The sequence below is a fragment of the Coturnix japonica genome, chromosome 10 (assembly GCF_001577835.2).
Source record: "Coturnix japonica isolate 7356 chromosome 10, Coturnix japonica 2.1, whole genome shotgun sequence".
Lineage (NCBI taxonomy): Eukaryota > Metazoa > Chordata > Aves > Galliformes > Phasianidae > Coturnix > Coturnix japonica.
The window spans coordinates 13,609,723-13,630,344 of NC_029525.1; the positions used below are offsets into that span (position 1 = coordinate 13,609,723).

At 42.1% G+C, this 20,622-nt stretch overlaps 2 long non-coding RNA genes across 2 annotated transcripts in view; both read left to right on the plus strand.

Moving 5' to 3' along the window:
- Window positions 1-580: 580 nt before the first annotated feature.
- Window positions 581-9,668, plus strand: LOC116653930. Its single transcript, XR_004308591.1, has 5 exons — window positions 581-627; window positions 754-942; window positions 1,220-1,341; window positions 5,136-5,468; window positions 6,834-9,668. It is a non-coding gene; the product is annotated as an uncharacterized LOC116653930 (long non-coding RNA).
- Window positions 9,669-9,783: 115 nt separating this feature from the next.
- The window catches only part of LOC107318851, a 56,689-nt gene continuing 45,850 nt past the window's right edge, over window positions 9,784-20,622 (plus strand). The window contains exons 1-4 of the long non-coding RNA XR_004308525.1: window positions 9,784-12,101; window positions 16,485-16,681; window positions 17,041-17,317; window positions 18,311-18,603. This is a non-coding gene — a long non-coding RNA (uncharacterized LOC107318851). The remainder of the gene's footprint in view (window positions 12,102-16,484; window positions 16,682-17,040; window positions 17,318-18,310; window positions 18,604-20,622) is intronic.

Here is a 20,622-nt window from a genome sequence, read left to right on the forward strand (position 1 = left end):
CCATCTGCATTGAATTATTTATAGTTACAATAAGGTCTGCTTTTGTCTAATGTTTATTTTCTTTAATAACAAGAAACATGGGGAAAATGTTCCAAAGAACCGAAAAAGGACTTGACTTTTCCTGGACGCCAGGCAACAGTAGCCAAAAAGCACAAAACAAGCCATAGGATGTTTGTAAGATGATTTCTAAAAATAATAATACTTAGTACTTTGGTATCTAATGTGATTTTTTGCCTTCATTATATTTCCCAAATCTGAGCCTTGGTTATAATGTTGTCATGTCACTCTAAAGGCTGCAGTAGACAAGGAACTACTGTAGAGGCAACCAGGAGCAAAAAGCAGGTGGATATGGCTGATGGAGCCAGGCTTCTGCTCCCTTTTCCTTGTCCTAAGTGTTTTATATAGGTCATGAAAATCTCTTATGCTGGTCATTCTTGGCCAGTGGGTGTATCATTTGTCTGGTAGAAATTAGAGCAAACAATGTATCTTACTTGATGAGTCATTGCTAGTTCTTTGTTACCTTTTACTGCTTGTTTGAATTAGTGTTTTCATTATGATTTAAAGGCTTTTCCCATCTTCTTTTCCAGTGGAGGGTTTATGTTGCTCATATGCCTTGTCTTCAATTATGTGAGTCATGCAAGCATTTCCCCCTGAACACTTTCCAGCTCCCCCCACCCCATATCTCACCCCTCCATGTCCTCCTCCTCGTTTACTCAGCTCCATTCTCTTCTGTGTTTCTTGCGCTGCCTACAGTGATTGCATTTAATGTGAATGCTATGGGGGAGGGAATATGGAAGACAAGAAGGTAAAGAAAGGACTTCTGTGGAATCTGCGTGAACTGAAACATGACAAAGTCTGAAGTTATAAGTGATAGGTGGAATGGAAGAGAGGAGCAAGTTGAAGTCCAGGTCCTGAGTGGCAAGAGACACCGTCAGCATGGAGGTATGTTCAGTCTTGTTCTCTGGAGGGAGCAAAGGGGAGGAAATGGCAGCTCAGGAGATGTGGTCCCTGCTCCCCACTCTACCTCCCTAAAACCAAAGCCAGAGAGTAAAGCTCACTGAGCCCTCCTCACCACCTCTCCTGGCAGAAGGTTATTCAGGTTGTAAGTGGCTATTTTTCTGTCTCAATCATTCTGTTTTCTTCTCTGTTCCACACTCCTTGACTACTTGCACTATTGCAATTTCTTGTCTAAAACATCTATTTACTACTTCTGTTTCAGCTCTGATGCTTAAAACATGGGAGAAATGTAGGATGCTGGTACCACAGAAGTTGTGTGCTACAAACTTTGAGCTACACCTCCTGGCTAGGAATGGATCTGCCTCCAGCCGCATGCTCCCCAAGGTGAGTCATGGCTATGAACACCACCCCTAAACTGAGAGCATCTTTAAAGTGTGTTTGCCTCATAAAAAACATGCCAGCAATCAGCCTAACTAAGAAACAAGCCCTTAGGGACTGGTAAGTCCAAAAATCAGCTCCCCAAACTCTCTGAAACTACACTTATTCACATTAAAAGGTACCTGGATATAGAACACTTGAACTAGATGAGCTACACATCTGTGGCTCTGTACCTGCTTATTTATGTTTTTCACTCTTACCCTTGCTTACTTTAGTTGATCTCTAGCTATTAAATTGTGATGGAGCAAGTGCAATAAAATGTCCATAGGACAGAAAATCCTGCCTGAAGTTCTCCCATGGCTCAGTCAGAACTAGAAGATGCACAATTCAATTAAAAGAAATACAAAGTCTTCCTCTTTTCACCTTGCTGCTTTTCCCATCTCTTCTGTGTTTCATGTATCCATACATATATATAAAAATAAATACACATACGCACGCGCATACGCACCTACACGCACAAACCCACCCCTCCCCTTTCCAATCCTTCCTTTAAGGTTTAATTTAACAATAACATTTGCGATCGGGGTCCTGAGCATCTCAAGGGCATTGCGCTTGAAATTGCACACACTCCGCACCATTTATCATAGCCTGACATGTGTCATGTTCCAGACTGCAGCTCCAAGAGGTTACAGCTCACGACTGCTCCTTTGTTGATCAGCTGCCGAGACAACTGAGGCACCTTTCTTTCTTATTTTTTTCTTTCTTTCTTTCCTTCTTTCATTTTTTTTAAATTTTTTTTTACTTTTTTTTTTATTATTAAAGCTGCACCGTCCTCTTTTCAAAGGGTTCGTTCTGACACAATGGAGAAAGCAAACAAATCCTTCTCCACTCTCTACAGTCTCCCCTTCTAATCTTTGTCAGCACCAATTCAGACCCCGTTTTCCATGGGTTTGATAAGAAAGCCTGTGATGGTTAATATTGCTGCTTAATATTGACTATGAGGTGCATAAACTCTTTCCCAGTTACCTTTCTACTCCAGTGTGTTGCTAAGAGCTGCAGATAAAAGATAGAGAGTTAAGGGGGTCCTCCGGTATTTTCCAGTGGCAAAATCCAGGCAAAATTTAACCAAAACAGCAAGCTTCTTCCATTGCTGAGCTTCAGTCTTGCAACTTCTTGGGCAAATTACTTTTCTTTCCTCCAGAGCTTCTGCTTAGTTTTCTCAACTCCTTCTCCTCACTTCATTGCTGTCTTGCAGAGCTCTTGCTGCCTGCAATGTAGTTGAGACCCACGTGCATCTTTGTAGAAAAGATACCTACTGCAATTCAAGGAAGCAGGCTGTTCATAAGGCATATTGACAAGCGCTACTGAATCGTATTCATAAATCACTTCTAGGCCTTCTGCCAGTCACCATCCAATCAGCCCTCATACAGGATATGAGTGTGGATATTATTGCAACTTAATGGGTCAGGGATGCAAGGTGCAATTGGAAGAAAGAAGTGGGGTTCAATGGTAGTCCAGCATCTGAACAAAAGAAGATTTTCTTTGTATTTTTTTGCGTTCTCGAGAAAGTAAGCATGTCAGGTGAGCTAGTCATTTCTTTTGTAACCATTTGAAACCAACATGATTTTAAGGCAGGAAGTGCTGAGCTGGAGCTGATATATCCATTTCCTCTCCCCGTTTTCAAATTCAGGTCTGTCTGGGAAGACTTAGAGCTCAAATAGTCAGGTCCTAAAGCTTGGCTGTGTTTTGGAATGATATTTGATCTTTCAGATTCCTGTTTCCCTCTGAGCTCTAAATCACGCAATGTTCATTGCCACCTGTTAGCATCAAGCACAGCCTCTGGAGACACAGTTGGAGTTGCCTTACGTTCTCCCTTTCTCAGCTCTTGTTGATGGATATTTTTGGAGGTTTCCTTGGGTTTAGAGTCTTTTGATTAATAAGAAGTACCAGATGGGATGGCTCAACTACTACCACCACGTTTGTGTCACACGCCAATTAGATTCACAAATGGAGCTTTTATTTTTTGCCCCTTGCTGACAAGATTTGGCACTCCATCTTTTACTGTCTGTTCATCACAGCTACCCGTTGTGACCCTCTTTGCCTTCCAGTTCAGCCTGAGCTCAACCAAAATGGCACTTTTTTTCCCCTTACAGAGTTTCACAACCATAGCTGGGTAGTCCCACACTCACAGTATCCTCTCGGAGCTGCTCCACGTGGCGCTGGCTCCCCTTACATTGCCTTCCTGACCTTGACTCCTGCTTGATCCCTGCTGGCACTGCATGGATGATGTAGTGCTGCCAGCTGGGACGGCACAACGCCACGGCAGGGCTCAGCCAACTTTCAGTCACATAACTCTCCCTGTCCCAGGGAATACAGCCACCTGCATGGCCTTGCCTTCAAGGATAGAGAAGGATTTGCAAGAAGTGAGACAGGGCGCAGGGCACTGCCACGCATCAAGGCAGAGATCACCATAAATGCTGCTGCCCCATCAGTTTGCCAGCTTCAACGAGGGCCTGATGCTGGCACCAATTCTCTGCCCCCAAGCAGAGAGAATGCTTAATACTGATGGGACATGTGGACTTAAGCATATTTAATGGCTCCCCATGATTCCTAGTGAGGCTTAGTCAGAATATTTAAGAGAGTTGGAGCCACACTATTTATGGAGGGGTTGTGCCCCAGGTGCTCTCACTTTTTAGGACAGCTGTTCACGTGAAAGCCACTATTGGTGTTTAAATTCCTTGCTCCAGAAAGCACAGTGGCCAGACTAACCTGTAGCAGTTTTAAATGTAAGGTAAATAATCTTAAGGGTGTTTTGTGGATTTGTAGAGAGAAAAAGGAGGAGGGAAAAAAAAAAAAAAGAGAGCGTATTTTATTTTCAAACCCCAAACCCTTTCATGTCCCCCACCTCCAACAAGGGATACTCAACATAATATTGCTCAGAGGTGAGTTTTCTTTGGGCTAGGATACACAGATACTCTGAGCATAATAGAAACATGGTGAAGAAAGTGGTTCACACGGCAATCAGACAGGCGGTCAGCGGAGACTGTCCTCTGAATATCTCAACCATGAAACAGTGCTATGAGTGGATTCAGAACTGGCTGAACATCCTGGTCTCCCTCTAGAAGGAAATACGGCTACAGCAGCCTCTATTTATTGAGATGGCATTGGGGGAGCCTGGGAGTTAATTGGCTCCTCGGATATGAAGAATAAATGTAACCTTGAGTCCCTCTGCTAATAAGAAAAGGAGATAACCACCAAGCCCTGCGACGTATAAATAAGTGGAGAACCAATAATGACTTCAAAAAAGTATTTAAATGCAATCAGACAAAGCTGTTTGAGACATCAGAGGAAAGAATAATGGCGTGTGTACAGTAGACACAATGTAGATTACAATTTATAACAGGATACAGGATGGAGCCAGCACTTGATTAGGGGACCATGTTACAAATTTTTCAGCATATGTCCTCTGTTTTTCTTTGCCTTGGCATAGATGGCCGGGCACTGCTGGTAAGTAAATCAGATCGTCAGAAAATGCCCATGTTGATGAGAACTGAAGGATCCAAGGAAATTAACTTGACTTGTATTTTAGACAATTCTGCCATATCCATTCCTTGCCCAGAGCTGTCAACTGGGAGAGAGCTGTGCCTGCTCACAGCTTTAATCAGAGATAAAAATCATCCCTAGTTCATGAATATGTTCATCATGAAGTCAGTGGCAGAGCACAGATTCCCAGCACAGAGTTCTGCATGTCTCACACTAAGACATATCATACACTGATGTATTTTTTTTTCTCTGAACAGCACTTTCATACTCAACACATTGCCCAGATACACAGAGAGCCTGGACAAGGGAAGTCCTCCAGGATGAAACACGGGGAGCTACTGCTGATGAGCCTGCAGGACCTTAGAGCTCCTTGTGTGTCTGCTTTCTGCGCCTTGGCTGCATAGGAGCTGCTCACCTGATTGCGAGGGATGAAGTCAGGAAGGAATTCTTCCCCTCCATCTCATAACAAAAGCTGCTTCTTTCATCTTCTGTGATTCAAGGCTTTGTCTCCCTCCTGGATGTGCTCACAATCACTCTCCCTGCTATTGTTGGGACCTGACACATCTACATGGCTCTCCACCTCTCCTCAAGTAAGTTGTGCTCTGCGGTGGGCTGAGGGAGGTTGTGACATTCCATTTCTTATGGACAGCCAGGCTAGGCTAAATGAAGCGCTCTTCCTGGTTTGGGTAATCCTTTCCACTTTTAAATGTATTTTCCTTGCCATCCTCATAGCCCACAATCCATAGAGCATTCTAAATTAAAGAAACAAACACCAGAAAAATAACCAACAAAAAATCAGGAATGCGACAGGCAGAGGAGTAAAGCAGAGAGTAAATGGTTGACAAGGGATGTTTATATGTCGCTCTGTGTTATTTTGGCTACTCTGCTTGTCCAGATCCCCCTAGGAAATGGAGAGAGCACAGGCAGCTAAATGAAGGCTTCTCGCAGGATAGGGGCTGGCTGGATTGCAGTGTGCGTGCAAACTGGTGTGGGTATAGCAGTGTGCATGGCAGGGAGGAGGGAAGCTTGTCATTGTGTTTTCTTTCTGGACAGACATAAACACTCCTGTTTATTTCCAGCATGCCATCTAAATTCAAAATTAGCATAAGCTGATGATGTTAATTGAATTATATGCATGCAAGCAGTGCTTTATCAAAGGTAAGGGACATAAGGTCATTCCCCTAAGGGCCTCCAGAGAGCAAGTACCCATCTGAGATAATATTGAGATTGGCATAGCTGGGTATAAAACCACTTCCAAGTATGAAGAAATTGAGTTCTTTGTCATTAGGAAAAAAAAAAATAAAAATCCTATTAATACTGTAATTCTCCTTTTAATAAAGGCTGCTCTCATTGAGGTCTAAGAAAGAGCCCTCCAGGTCCAACAAGGGGTGGCATGGGCTGCAGCTGGCAGTCTGGCTGACTTCCCAGAGCAGGGAAAAATCATGTTGAACTGGCCATCTGAGCAAGGCACTAGGATTTTGTTCCCTTCAGGTCATTATACCACAGCTATCATGAAAGTGTCAGTGTGCTTCCTTGTAGACTAGCAATGACACTGAGACAGAGATGAAACGACAGAAACTTCCCTACTTTCTAAGGAATTTCATGAAAATATAATTCCATAAGAGATATTTCATTTAATTATCCACTGGAGTCATACTGAGAGCAGAGCCAGAGGGTCTCAGCTTGCAAACACCAAAGGAAGGAAAATATTTCCCATCTTATGCAGCCACTAGCTTAGAATGGGAGGAAAGGAGGAAGATAGTCTCTAATATACTGTGGCCACCACTCTTGTTATTGGTTTTCATCGCGTAGTTAAAAAACAACCTTTGTTTTTGCTAAGCATGAGATTGGAAAATCTGAGTTGACAATTCTTTCTCTCTCTCCCTCTCTCTCTCTTTTTCTTCTCTTTCTCTCTTTCTCTCTCTTCCCCCCCACCCCACCCCTGTGAAATCCAGGAATGAAATCACCTTCCTTTTGTAGGCAAACCTTTCCTGCTTGTCAAATAGGGAATTTTGCCCTCCTTAATGGGAGCTGCAGTATCCCATGGCTGCCTAATGAAGTAGGAGCTCAATGAGGCCTCCTCTACACCAAACAATCCCATATATCAGAGGCCATCCCTTTGAATTCAACAGCTTTTCTGGTGCTAAGAGAGGATATTGAAAACCTGGCCTTAAATCACACTTTTCAGGTAATAAGCAGCAATGAATAAAAGAGAAAAGGAAGCCAAGAGGCTTATAGGATTTAAGGAGCTTCTTTTGAAAGAAGAATCCACCCTGTTGCTGATGGCCAGATGCTCATGTGTGCCTGGAGATGTGCAAATAAACATAGGGTGTAAAGCTGTTAGCAGTGGTTCACGGCAACTGACTAACTCCTGTCAAGGGAAAGCAGGTTAGGTAAACTTTTCAGGTGTTTGGAGGTGAATCTTTTCATTTGTGCACAGCCCTTGGTTGACCCAACTATTTCACATCATTACCAATTGCTTTGTTCGTATGTATCAGACTTCCTTCTTGTGCTTTATTGGTTTTTGCTCTCACTGACCTCTTCCAGCAGTTTACTTTCTAACATCCTGAAAGCTTCATCATGACTGCTCAGTGCAGCTCACCTAGGGCTGAGATTAAAAGTTAAAAAAGAGAAAGAGTGAACACAACAGGAGAGAAAACAGAAGCGATTTTGGCAGCAACCTGGTGACACTCTGAAGTAAGTGAAATGGGATGGGTAACCACCTGGAATAATGGCAGGGGGAAAAAGAGAGAGAAGAAGCTTAGGGAATTGGCTCAAACAGCAGGGCCTGGGCAAGAGGATTAGGGGAAATAGCAATGTGAGCAGACCTCGGGAATGGAGAAAGCAGAAAGCATATCATCTCAGCTCTCTGTTCCAAAGAAAGATGCCAAGACCAGTTAAAATGGAATATAGGCTTGTCTGACTCACAACACAAATCCCCAGTGCCTTGTATCCAGTAGCTGCTTCTATCCCAGGCTGAAACTCTGAAGGTACAAGAGGAGTCACAGGGTTATCCAGAATGAGAGGAGTAAGGAGAGAAAGTGGAAATCAAACTGGAGAGCAGATCTGCTTCCCACATCTTACTGCAGCTGCAGGACACTTTGCTGTAGCACGGCCAACAGAGCATCAATAATATCCATGCCCAGGGGTGCCTCAGAGTGACATTTGTGGCCTCTCTCTGCACACTGGGGTATGGGGGACAGAAGGAGGTGAGAGTATGTCAGCCTGGCCAAGGCTCACTCAGGCTGAACCCAGGACCTTCTGCCATTTCTATTCCGGGAACTCACCACGGGGTTATGTTTGGGTTGCCTAAACAGAATGTTGCTGCCATTGGTAGAGGATAAACATTTTATTCGGTAGCAGTGGGGGGAGATTTGGGAGTCTGACTCTGCTCTGAATGCGGGTGACAGTTGAAGCATTCAGTACTCTTGCCAGGAAATATCTTAAGATTCATTTGGTGTCAATAATAAAAAAAAATAGAATATTTCACTTTTTTTTTTTTTTAATTAGCTTGTATATGGTAGAAAATTAAAGCACAAAGCCAAATGTTGTTGTTGTGTCCTCTCAGAAAAGCTGGCCTGGGTTCTCTAGCACAGTCATAACCTTTCTTGCAGTTCACCACCAAAAAGTAGTGCTGACAAAATCAATTTGTTGTTATGAAGTGTTTCAGTACTGTTGGAATCACATAACTTACAGTTGGTACGTGTATCATTGTCTCTAACTCTAATGCATTTCAGGTGTTTAGTCTCTCAGGTTATCATCTAGAGCTGTAAGATACAGGCTTTGCTTTAGCTTTACAGTACCATGAAATGTCATAAAGCCCTGTGATTCTTGGTTTGGGACTGCTGATTTCAACACATGGGAGCAAAAACTGTGAGATCATGGTAATTGAGAAGGAATTCCAAGCAGGACCAACTGGAAGTCTATTCCGTGATACTAAATCACTAGAACTGCATGAAATCTCCTAGCAGAAGACACTGTATAGACTTCAAAGGATCTTTGTTTTGAAAAAGGAAAAGAAAGGAGCATTTTTCCTGCATTCTTTCATTCATGACGTATATGATGTTGGGGTTTTTTGGTCATATTTTTTTTTTTCTTGTGTATATTCTGCTTAATTGATAATGCTAATGAAGAGTTAAACTGCTACATCTTTAGACTAATGACCCTTTTCAAGGCTATTTTAACGGTGCCTTCCCAGCTTTTCCAAATCCCTGCTTTGCATTTAGGAGAAAGAGAGAAGTTTAGACTCCGTGTCTGCCTTTGGTGTTTCTGCCAACGGCAGATCTGAGGAATGCAGTGCCATGTCCTGGGGTACATAAAGCTTTGGTTTGGCATCCTTGACATCTTTGGTCCTTGTTGTGGCTATCTCATAATTCATGCAAGTGTTGCCATACAACTGGAAGTTTTTCATGAGGTCATAAAAGTGATTTATAGAGGTTTTCCCATAATCTCCAAGAAAATTAAAGAAGGCTGATGGAGCTATTCAGCTCACTGTTGCCTTAACAATGGTTTCATTCAGAAATGACACTGAGCAAGATTGAGGTATTAAGATAGCAAGAATGTCCTTAGGAAGTCTTTTCTGTCTGTAAATAACGGGATGCATTCAAACTAGAAAGTGTTGTTTCTTCTATATATTTTGATGATTTTACCCATGACAACTGCCTTGAGATTGGTCAGAGATTTTCTTACTTCACTTTCTGCTTCCAGATGCAAAAGGCTGATTAACCCACTGCAGATCCCTGCTTGGCAAAATGATTTCCTTCTGAGATATATGAAGGTAAAGATTACCTTTACTTCAACTAGTGTCTTATTTTTATTTTATTTTGCTTTTAAAATAATATTACAGTAATATGCAAAGATCTACATTAATGTGGATATGTAGATGTATAGGTACATGTATATATATATATATACTTCCAACTTTACTTCTGAAGCTGTTTGTGGAGTGCTTTCATTTTTACAGAACTATGTAGTCCAAATGAGCTTTCACAAAACTGCCTCCAACTTCAATATATCCCCTACTTCCGACATGGGGAAAGCTTGGATGTAGTTCCCACCTCTGTGACTGGGGCTGAGTGCCAATTACACAGCACCCAGTGGCCTATGACTCTCTTTTTCACTTCTAAGAGTCTCTCTTTTCTAGGTAAATCTTCAAGACAGCTTGCAAACTATTTGCTCTGGAGTTGAAAGTAACCTTGAAAACACTACTCCATAGTAGTAACCGACAGGATTATCCTGTCCTTTCTCAAAAATGGTGGTATATCATTCCTATCTTTCCTCCTCAAACTCTTCCCAGCAGGTTTCTGAAGACCTTTTTGAGGTAAGTGATATAGTTTTTTTCCTCTTACATTTGAATATTTCATCTCTAACTTCACAGGGAGACAACTATCTCCTAACTGCGTGTAAAAAGCTAAGGGTGTTTTTTATGTATGTTCTAAAGCATTTGATGCAATCTATACAATGATTATATATAAATAAAGGCAATTCTTTTTAAAATCACCTCTATACGGGAAGATGCATGCCTTTTAGAGGCAAGAGACTAAAAAGTCTGTACATAAATCAAGCAGGATCCAAAGGTGAGAAATTCAAGCTCTTTAAAGAGTATTTGAAATGCAAACATTAACACAAGACAGGGGACAGAAGACACCCTGACATCAGAAAATGAGTCCTCGAAATGATTCCTCGAGTGATGTAAAAGTATGACTGAAAACACTGGGCCAAATTCTGCTCTCACAGTTTGTGGATTTAAATTAACTCAGCAATGTGAGTTCATTAAAAGGGAGATGGTGTCAGCCTTGCCATGTTCAGGAAGGTTGCAAATGGATTTAAGTATATAAATAAAAGATGGCTTCTTTGACATACACTACCAAACGGTATTTCAAGGCAGTGCTGTCTCACAGCCAGTGTATTGTAACAGGCTCATAAAAGAAAACAATGAAATAATTAGGTGCTGTGGCCTTGCATCTTATTTCTGGTGTGTGTAATATTAAAAATAATAATTATTATTGTTACTATAATAATTATTGTTGTTTTATTGTTACTATTATTGATTCTTGCAGTTTTCTCATGGCATTCCTTAAAGCTTCAGCTACTGGAATGAAGGGATCATTGGAATTATTTCAAGTTTGTTTGTGTTTATGTGGTGTTCCAATTTTCCTAGTTACAAAAATAAACTCAAAAACATGTCTAAATGAAGGCACATGGAAAAGGCATCTAATGTTACATTTCTATATCAGGCATGTTATAAAGAAACAAATTTCACTTAAATGCCCACAGTGTCAGTAATTAGAATGAGCCTGGCATTCTTTGTTACCCTGTGAAATTACCTGCAAGGCCTTTTCATATTGTTTTTTGCCATTGTTTTCATGCTCAGTAGAGCATTAAGAGTCAATGACGGGCAGCTCTTGTGTTAGTCAGTCTGTGAGTCATGGATTATTCTCCATTCATTGGCAAGCTATGGGAAGCACCACAAGTTGTTTATAGACAAATACTTCCTAAAGACCTTTGTAATGGAGAATTCTCCTTTCTGCCTGCTGTCCAGTTCCTATAAGGCCCATCTTTTCCACAAAAATATAAATGCCTTTTTTTTTTCTTTTCCCCTCAGTAACCTCTGTAATAAACCTTCAGCAGAAGCTATGGTTGAAGTATGCTTCTAGTCCAAAGGCACTCAGTCCTCCAGCTTTGAGCAGTGCAGTGCCATTTCCTCTCCATTTGTTTCTATGGAGCTGACTATGTGTGCGGTCATCCATAAGGGTGCTGAGATACCCTGGAGAGAGAAGGGCTGGCTGGAGCTATTTTTCATTATTTTATACTACACTTCATAATAAATGAGATCCATAGCACGTGAACACTGGACTTGTAGCTCATCATATCAGCAAGCATGAGGAACCTTATGTGCTAAATAAAATAAGTAAGCTTGAGAAAAATTGTCTGGTGAGGCAGTAGAGTGTTCAGTGTTAAACTGTACAGAGCAACCTTTCTGACTGAGAATGACGTTAAGACCTATGGTAACTTCAGAACGGCTAGTTTTAGAGGTAAAGCAGTGTATAATTTGTACCTATCTACGTTCACAGCCTTTCTTCTACAGTAAAAAATGTACTGACTTAAATCTCTGTGGTCTTACAGAGGTCTTTGGAGTAACAGAGAACAGCAAGCAACTTGTGATCTACAAAGGAAAAAGGCAGGACAAGCAACAGGATTGAACTTCTGCAATGGTGATGATGGTGAGTACTGCATATTTACTTAGATCACATTGCACACGTGGATTTTTTAAGATGCAGCTTATAGCAGGTCTGGGTTTTAAGAAATATCCATGAGCTTACAGATAGGGTGCATGTCTGTCCACATCATAGTGCTGTAGTGTTGGATGGTCCTGCTGAGAGCCTAAAGAGTGTTTCTAACTCTGGTAGGCATTTTGACCAATAATCTGAGGATATGAACTATTGAACAGCTAACCAGTGCAAAGAAAATTATGGACATCTATTCCCAGAATAGCAGTTAAACTCCAGGAGATGAAGTATGCTGTTATTTCCGCAGCTCAGTGATGCTTTGGTACCTCCTGCCTTTGCATAATGATCTGGTTTTGGAATTCCCAAGGCTTACTTGATTTTGTGTAAGCAAAAGTGCCAGCAAGAGCCTCCAAAATGCCAAAACTCAGTTCCAAAAAGCTGCACTCAGCATCACAGATCATCCCAAAGAGAAGAAATTGAGAGTATATAACATCTTAAAACAGTGCTAATCTGTCCAGAGTAAAACATTTAACCCTTTACTACAGGAGACATTCCTGTTTGATAGTTTAGTTACTTTTCCTGGTCTATTATTAGTGATTTTATGTGTTTGCCCTCATTCTGAAGAAGGAATAAGCCTTGTGTGTTAGCAGCTGAGTGCAGTGACTCCATCTGATGGCAATTCATGCTAGATGAGGTTTGGCTTTCTAATTTTGGTGGGATTTCCAATCTCATGGCAGATTATAAACACCTTATAAAATCTTCCCGATCAAAGACTTGTGGAGGTGAGGGCTCTGCATAACAATTCATTTGGCATCATAAAACTGTAAAAGCACACACAAAAATGTACACACACGCACACAAACGCTCACTTCTACCATTTCACAAAGCGCTGGTTTTATCACTGTTTGCCTTGGAGTGAGTCAAGAGAATTCTGGTTTGGTTAAACTTTCTGCCTCTCAGATAAAAAACAGCAGCAATTTTCTGCTTGAATTTCTCTGTGACTAAATCCATTGATCATCCTTTCTCTCAGTGAGTGAGGAGTGTGTTTTCTCTTTAATAACTCCTATCCTTCTCCCTGAATATTTTTTTTTTCCTCTCCTCTTGGCTTGTTTGTGTTGTGTTGGTCAGTCCACTGCACTATTCCTCCGAGAGACAGAGAGAGCGCAAAATTGAAGTTATTTTATGCTTGGTCTCCCTCGGTCCCAATTTTCAAATCTTCATGTCAATTTTCACACATCAGTGTCATATGGTGAACGCTATGGAAATTTCAGTGGGGTCCTTGGGAGACAATTTATACATGACCCCCTATTCCCTCCCCCAGCCAGCCTGTAGCCTCTGCCTTTAGGAAGTGGGTTTATAATTAATGTGGATTGTTAAATATAACCACATTCAGGAATTTTCCCGTTGTTTGTCTCTTTTGCAATGCAAGTGCAAAAGAACACAAGCTCTCTCCCTCTCTCTCCTAATAAATTGGCTCAAGTTAAATGAATAAAAATTACGGCATGCCAAAGGAAAAGATCAACTCATTACTCATTTTACTTTTTTTTTTTTTCCCCCTTAAAAGGTATGTTGAAAAAGGTTTATCATGCAACTAATTTGGTAATCACCAGTTAGCAAATGCACTCATTGCCACCTACCTGGGTGAATCAGAAGGTTAGTAGCAAATGAAACATGGTGCAGTTTGGATGGGTAATTATATCTTCCTGTAAACTAATGAACATACATCACCTTAAGAGTCCTTGGTGAGTAAAATCCTAGCAACGGATGCAAAAGCTCAGCTGACACCCTCGGAGCATTTCAATCATTGACCTTAAAATGGGCCCCTGACATCAGAAAGGGGTGCACTGAGCCTACTGCATTTTACAGTGTTAATTATCCTCTCTGTGGGGGGGAAAGAGATGATAAATTGTCCAGATTATATCACAGAGCATCTTAAACCTCAGCCATTCATGACGAGACCTAAAGTGCCCCCTGATCCTCAGTCTTTTGATTTTACTTGAATAGGGTATCGGTGCATCACATGAACCTGATTCTCTGTCTCGCCTACCAGTGATGCTTAAAGGAAGACTTTCTAATCATGCCATCCATGCAACCATGCCATTCCCCATTCCCTTTTTTATTCTTATTTTTTTATTTTTTGGCAAAACAGATTAGTAGCAGGGAAGGTCTGCTGCTCAACTTCCAAAGGGCCCCATCTTCCCTCTGCCCCACATCTTGTATGGACACTCTTTCTGCAGGCTCCCGGTTCTACTATCTGCAGCAATATATCAGCAATAGCAGGTTGGTGGAAGGAGTTTTCCTTATGAAAGATCTGGGGCTCCGTTTTGGCATTTGCCATGCAATGACACATCCAAGAGATGTAGTAATCAGAATCACATCAACCTCCAGTTTCTTTAACTTTCATGTTCAGACCTGAAGGACTATTCAACAGGGGGAAAGGAATATACCACAGATTCTAGGGCCCTGTGCCTTCAGCTGTAGGTGCCTCTGGATTGCTATATTGTCAGCCAGTCTTACAGAGGTCATTTGGGACTGAGACCTGAGAAAACCCTGAATGTGAAGTGGAAAGCTGTAGGAGATGCAACAAATCTGGTGGCAGATGAGGTTCAGAATCTGGGACAACTTTACACCATGCAGTCGCAGCAATATCAACTGAGAGCTTTAAACCCACTAGTGCTGAAAGCCAGTGCTTCTCATAGCCCGTGTCACTTCCAGTACAGTCCTTGCTTCTCCCTCCCAAGAGGGAGATTTGCCAATTTCCTTGGCAAATACTAATGTAGACGTGCTAAGTACTCTAGATTCAGCTGGATTGTGTTGATTATCACGATGATGCATTTTCCAGCTCTGAGTAGTATGGGATACAGAGTGATGTAGCCAGGTCCAATAGTAAGGCACTACACTGAGAATTATTTCTCTGCCTGTTTATTGTTGCCTTAAGGGTGATGAGTTTTTACATTTTGCACTTTCAAGTTCAAATGCCCCCATAGTTTATCAGGATCTAATTGAAGAGGATTTGGTCTTTGCTATATTGGCTTGAGAAGGGTTTGAATCAAAGACCTCACAAAAAATAATGATAATTTAAAAAAAAAAAAAAGGATTCTTTGTGTGTTTCTGCCAAGAGGAAGGCAGCACATGTGGCAGCCAGCAATGCCTGCTGGGGGCCTTGCTCCATGAGATACTCCAGTGAGGATGGTGATCTGCCATTCTTGGGGCTGAAATCTAGCTCTGCTGCTGAGTATTTTCAACATCTTAATCAGTGATCCGATATTCTTGCATCTCAGCTACCCTTTCTGAAGGTATGAGTTACCTCACTCTAGGGGTTGTTGTGAAGATAACTAATTGTAGAGATTCTACTACAGTTAACCCAATTATTGCTGTACCAAGGAACACATAGATGTGGATAGGGATGATTTGCAGAGATGGTCTTGCCAGCTCCTGCCGAAGATCAGAACAGCCTGTGTCTAGAGTCAAATCATCTGAGATGAAGTCTGCATTACACTGATGTAGTTGGAAGAGGGATAGAGCCCTTAGCTATATTATATATATTTCGATATAGACAGAGGCAATCCACCAAAGCAAGACACTATAGCACATAACTCACATGTGCCTGTGTGCACCTGGGTATGTGAGAGACAGAGAGAAAGATGAGATATATTGGGAAACATATGAAAGATGAGACTGGAGAGATAATTTCCAGAAAGTACAGCCACCATCAGAAACTCTGTCTTTCCAGCTGGCAGGTTTTGCCTTGCTGGCGTTTCTCTCTTAACTTGACAGCTCAACTCTTAGCCTAGCTGATAGTCTTTGCCTAGAAACTTAATTAGAATGGGGGGGTAGAGAAGGAACAGGCCTTTTTGCCTCTTGGCACAGAACTGAAAATAACTGAGTTTAATACCTTTGACACTGAAGTACCTGCTAAGGACACAAACTGCTGTGCAGCTGATTGACCCATGTGTCGCTTCTCTTGTCTTCAAGGTGTGCCACCTGGCTGTGGAATCATGTGCGAGGCTCCAAGGGTCTGTATTTCCAATGGCACAAGGCTCCAAGGGTCTGTATTTCCTATGGCACAAGGCAGTATGAGAGAATGTGAAAAGGGAGAGATTCAGGCTCAGCAGCGGCTGGTGGTCCTTGGGTATTTCATTTTTCTCTTTCTGGTGCAGTAGGTTATTTTCTGTACTTGCAAGTGAGTGCTGTGCTGCAGTCAGCCGTGAACATTTCAGTTGGCCCGGCTGGCCTCTGGCTTTAATGCTCTTCTCTGGGCTTTCTCTGTGTAAAGAGGTGAAGTAAACAGATTGGAACCTTACACTCGTATATATATAATTAATCGTGTACTGATTTTATGCTAGTAAAAAATAATATTGTGCTTATTTCTGGCAGAAAACGACCAGCTGAGGCAACAGGCCAGAGATTCCTCCAGTACTGTTTCATGGAGTAATAGAATATCCTGAGTTTGAAAGGACCCACAAGAATCCAGCTCCTGGAGGGGACTCTTTGAAGTATAGCAGCTCCCAGCTAAGTGCTGATTTCTTCAGAGAGATGGAGCCCTTGATGCCATTTCTGATTACCTCCAGGTGGTAAGGAAGGTATTTAGTGATTCTGGGGTATTTGGCCTCTTTCCTATACACACTGCAGGGAACCACCTGTGATGATGGCTTTAAGTTATGGGGTTTGGGTCTCTCCTCACTGAGAAGTGAAAGCCCCAGAGCTTCTCTTACACTGCCCAATGGTGTGGTTATCATGAATGCAGATGAGATCTTTCAACCTTTATACCGCCAGCAAAAGGCAACGTCGCTGCTATGAGAACTAGTTTTCAGGAAGTTTAACCCTCCAAAAATTTGGAGTCATCTTTACAGCTTTCAAGGAAGGACTGAGTGGAGCAGAGGAAGTGGTTACCAGTGCTTTGAAGTCATCTTCCTCACTATCTTTCTTTTAGTGTTCTTCTACCATGCACCATGAGGCCTGGTCAGGATGTTACCTTGAAGTAGACACATGTTGCAGAAACCAAGAATTATAGATGGGCTTGGTTTGGAAGGGACCTCAAAGATCATCTAGTTCCAACCCTCCTGCCACAGGTAGGGATGCTGGCTGCCAGATCAGGCACTACATTTGGACATTAGCTGAATTCTGAGCCTGGTTCAGCACACCCACCCTCTGAGCAGAGCGGCACAAAGACAGACAAAAAGGATCTTGTCAGCCTTTCCATCAACCAGGTGAGACAAAATAGGGTTTTAATACTCAACTGAATTGTACAATATTGAACCTGTTCAGACTTAGGAAATGCCTTTAAGTTAGAGATCAGGCAGTGAGGTACCACCAGTATAATTGTGACTATGCAACAGTCCATAATGCATCAGCCCTAATGTGAATTTATTACTGAAGGCTCAGTGCTGATACCTGTGTTAAGGCTCCGAACACTGCCCAGTGTGAACTATGTGTTTCCACAAGACTGAGCAGACCCAGACAGAGCTGATTGCTCTTGCAGTTAATAAAAAGCGCTGCACTTTCTCTCTTGACAATCCCGACACCTGAGTGCTTCCTACGTATGACAGTTAGCACATTCTGGTTGCTCAGTGGCCTGTGTGAAATGAGCCTCTTCTCAATTTAGTTCCTATCATCAGACAAGCAGTACACACAATAAAAAACACACCTTGACAGTCAGCCCCCAAAGTAGCCCTGGGGAGACCGAGGGCCTGGACTTCCCTTTCTCTCATATACGATCCCCATTAAATTGATACAATTTATTGGAGTGGATTCTCTCCCTACCACCTCCAGGTAAATCAGGTAACTTCACCGAGGTCGCTCTGGTTCAGTATCAAAGCACAGCATAGCCTGGAGGAGGGGAACCTCTCCTGACCCCACCAAGTTTCTTCTTGAGCTTGTCAGGCTTCCCACAGTCAGGGAAGCATATCTGTGCATACAACAGCATTTTTTTTACTTCAGCTTTCCACTCTTGGCTTTGTGTCGTTGGCCAAGGAGCTGCCTTTACTGCAGCTAACAGCATCGAGGTGGGTAGGATCTCTTCAGGAGACAGAGAAAAGGGCATATAGCAAAGGGCTGGGGAAGGGGGAAGCAGGTGGATGCTGTACGGGCATCGCTTCAGCCCAGCCGAGCCCGTCAGGTCATGTCAAATGGAGCTAATATAAATGTCAGCATGCTGTTTCAGTGGTGAAATCTCTGTTTGTTGCAACGCAGTTCATTTTCAGTCTTCCAGCTCTACGGACGCTATCAGCTGACAAGTCTGGCCAGTACCCTCTGCCAAAAACACACGCACGCTCAACGTTCCTCAGGAGTTCCCCCCCACATCCCACCCTGTGACATACTTCTGTCAGATTTCTTCTGAGCACTGTCCACACCTTCCAGATAATGAGTTTAACATTTCAAGAACAGAAGCTCTCAATCTGAGCAAGACGAGGGAAAGATCTGCAGCCTTGATTTGGGGAAGGTGCCAACCCACCCTGTGCTCTCTGAAACTCCTTTGGCATCCTCCTGATTTAAGGTAAGCAGTTGTAAGAAATGACTCAGAGCTCAAAGTCCGCTCGTTACTATTGTTATGTGTAAACAAGATGTCATTATTAACAGTGTCTTCAATTCTTTCTCACTGTTCCTTGCTTTTAGAACAAATGTTATGCCCTTTTGGCATCTCAGGCTGGAGCTGGAATCTCCTCTGCTCCCACCCTGGTGCAGTTGTCTGGTCCACTCCAGCTCCATTTCTCCTCCATATCTAAGCAATTTTTGTCTCCTGACAATGTTGTCTCCTTCTCCAGCCCTGGTCCCAGCTTTTAATATCTCTTTACAACCACATTTTTAACTTCTTCCTCCACTTTCCCCCTTTTACCTTCGTTTATAGCATACTCAGTATGTAAAAAATCAAAGGAAGATGAACAAGATGAAGAAATTGTTTATGTTAGAAAATAGGTGTGTGCCCCAGGTCATGGCAGAAGTAAGAAAAGGAAGATTTGGTGGAGGGAAAATTAGAAATTCATGGTCAGCTTAAGATGATGGCTCACCATTCATGTATAAATGTAAAAAGTACTCCCTGGAATTTAACTTTAGAACAAAACAATTGCCTCACTTGACATATATTGTTAAATTCCAGCCCAATTTCTACAAAAGAGGAAGGGTTCTAAAATAATTTTTTTGTTCTCCTTTTCCCTACATGAAACTAAGCATATTTTCTTACACTTGGTGTGCTTTACTGCATAATAATATATTTATAAGAGCTCCCCTACCTGTCACTTTCTGGAATTATAAAACACATGCACCCACCTGCAGTCTACAATACCGGTATTTACAAGCTTGTATAGGAATTGCAATATTTTTCCTGCAAGTTTGTTCTGTATTTTTCATTTCCAGCTGCTAATAGCTCATAGAATTTAGAAGATCTTGAGGTGAAGGTGTGACTTAAACACATTCTATAAAACTCTGAAAGTACCCACTGTACTTCAGTGTAAAGGTTGTGTAGTTTATTATATCTGCATATGCTCAAGAGCTCCAGTGACTGTTTAGAATTACTGATTCTTGGGTTGGAAGGGACCTTAAAGACCAGCCAGCTCAAACCCTTGCCATGGGTTGGTTGCCACCAAACAGAACAGGCTGCCCCATCATCCAACATGAGATATGAAGACCCCACTGCCTCTACATGGATGCTTCTGCAAATGAACTCTGGATGCTCTTGCTGGCTTCTCTGAAGTGAAAATTCAATCAAGTTGTTTTGCCCTTCTTCCTCCTGCCATCTCAGTGTCAAGCATTTTTCTTCTCTTTTTATACCATGTAACCTAAAAGTCTAAATTCAAGTCTTGATCTTCAGTTTCCCTTCACAGTTCCTTTCTCATGCTCCTGAACCTTTCAGTATTCTCACTATTTCAGCTCTCACGATAAAGTGCTTTATTTTTTCAAGTTGTAAGCATTTCTCCTTGCCTACATATGCATCTCTGGAGACCCTGCTCCCTTTCCTCTCTAGGCTTGCTCAGTTTTCTTTATCCACTTCCTCTGTTCTGTGTACCCAACTATAAGTCTCACTGAAATAACTCTCAACAAAACCTTTCCCTATTTCTTCTTGGGCAAAATCTGAGAGCAGAATGCCAGCCCCAGGCTCTTGACCCAGCAGCCACTTTTGACATCATTGCTTACTTTGTGAATTCTGCACATCTGTGACTCAGTCCTTCACCGATGCTGCTCTTGTTGACTGAAGGAGGCCCTTCACCTCCATCCCCACCCTCCAATTTTGTGTTGACTTTGCAGATACTAATCCTTTGCCTCTTCTGCTCCCATACTTTTCTCTCAGCAATCCCGTCTGTGCATACAAATCCAAGCATCATTGCTATGACAATGACTCATGAGTCTATTCTGATCTTTTTTTCTTTTATCCCAAACTGTGTCTATTTCTTTCAGAGTTTTATTCATAATGAACAAACAGAAAAGATGCTGAATTTTCTGGCTCTCCACAAAGCTAAAACTCTTGCAGAGGATTGGGATTGCTTGCTTTTATTCGTGGAAACATCCCGTTTTCTGGACA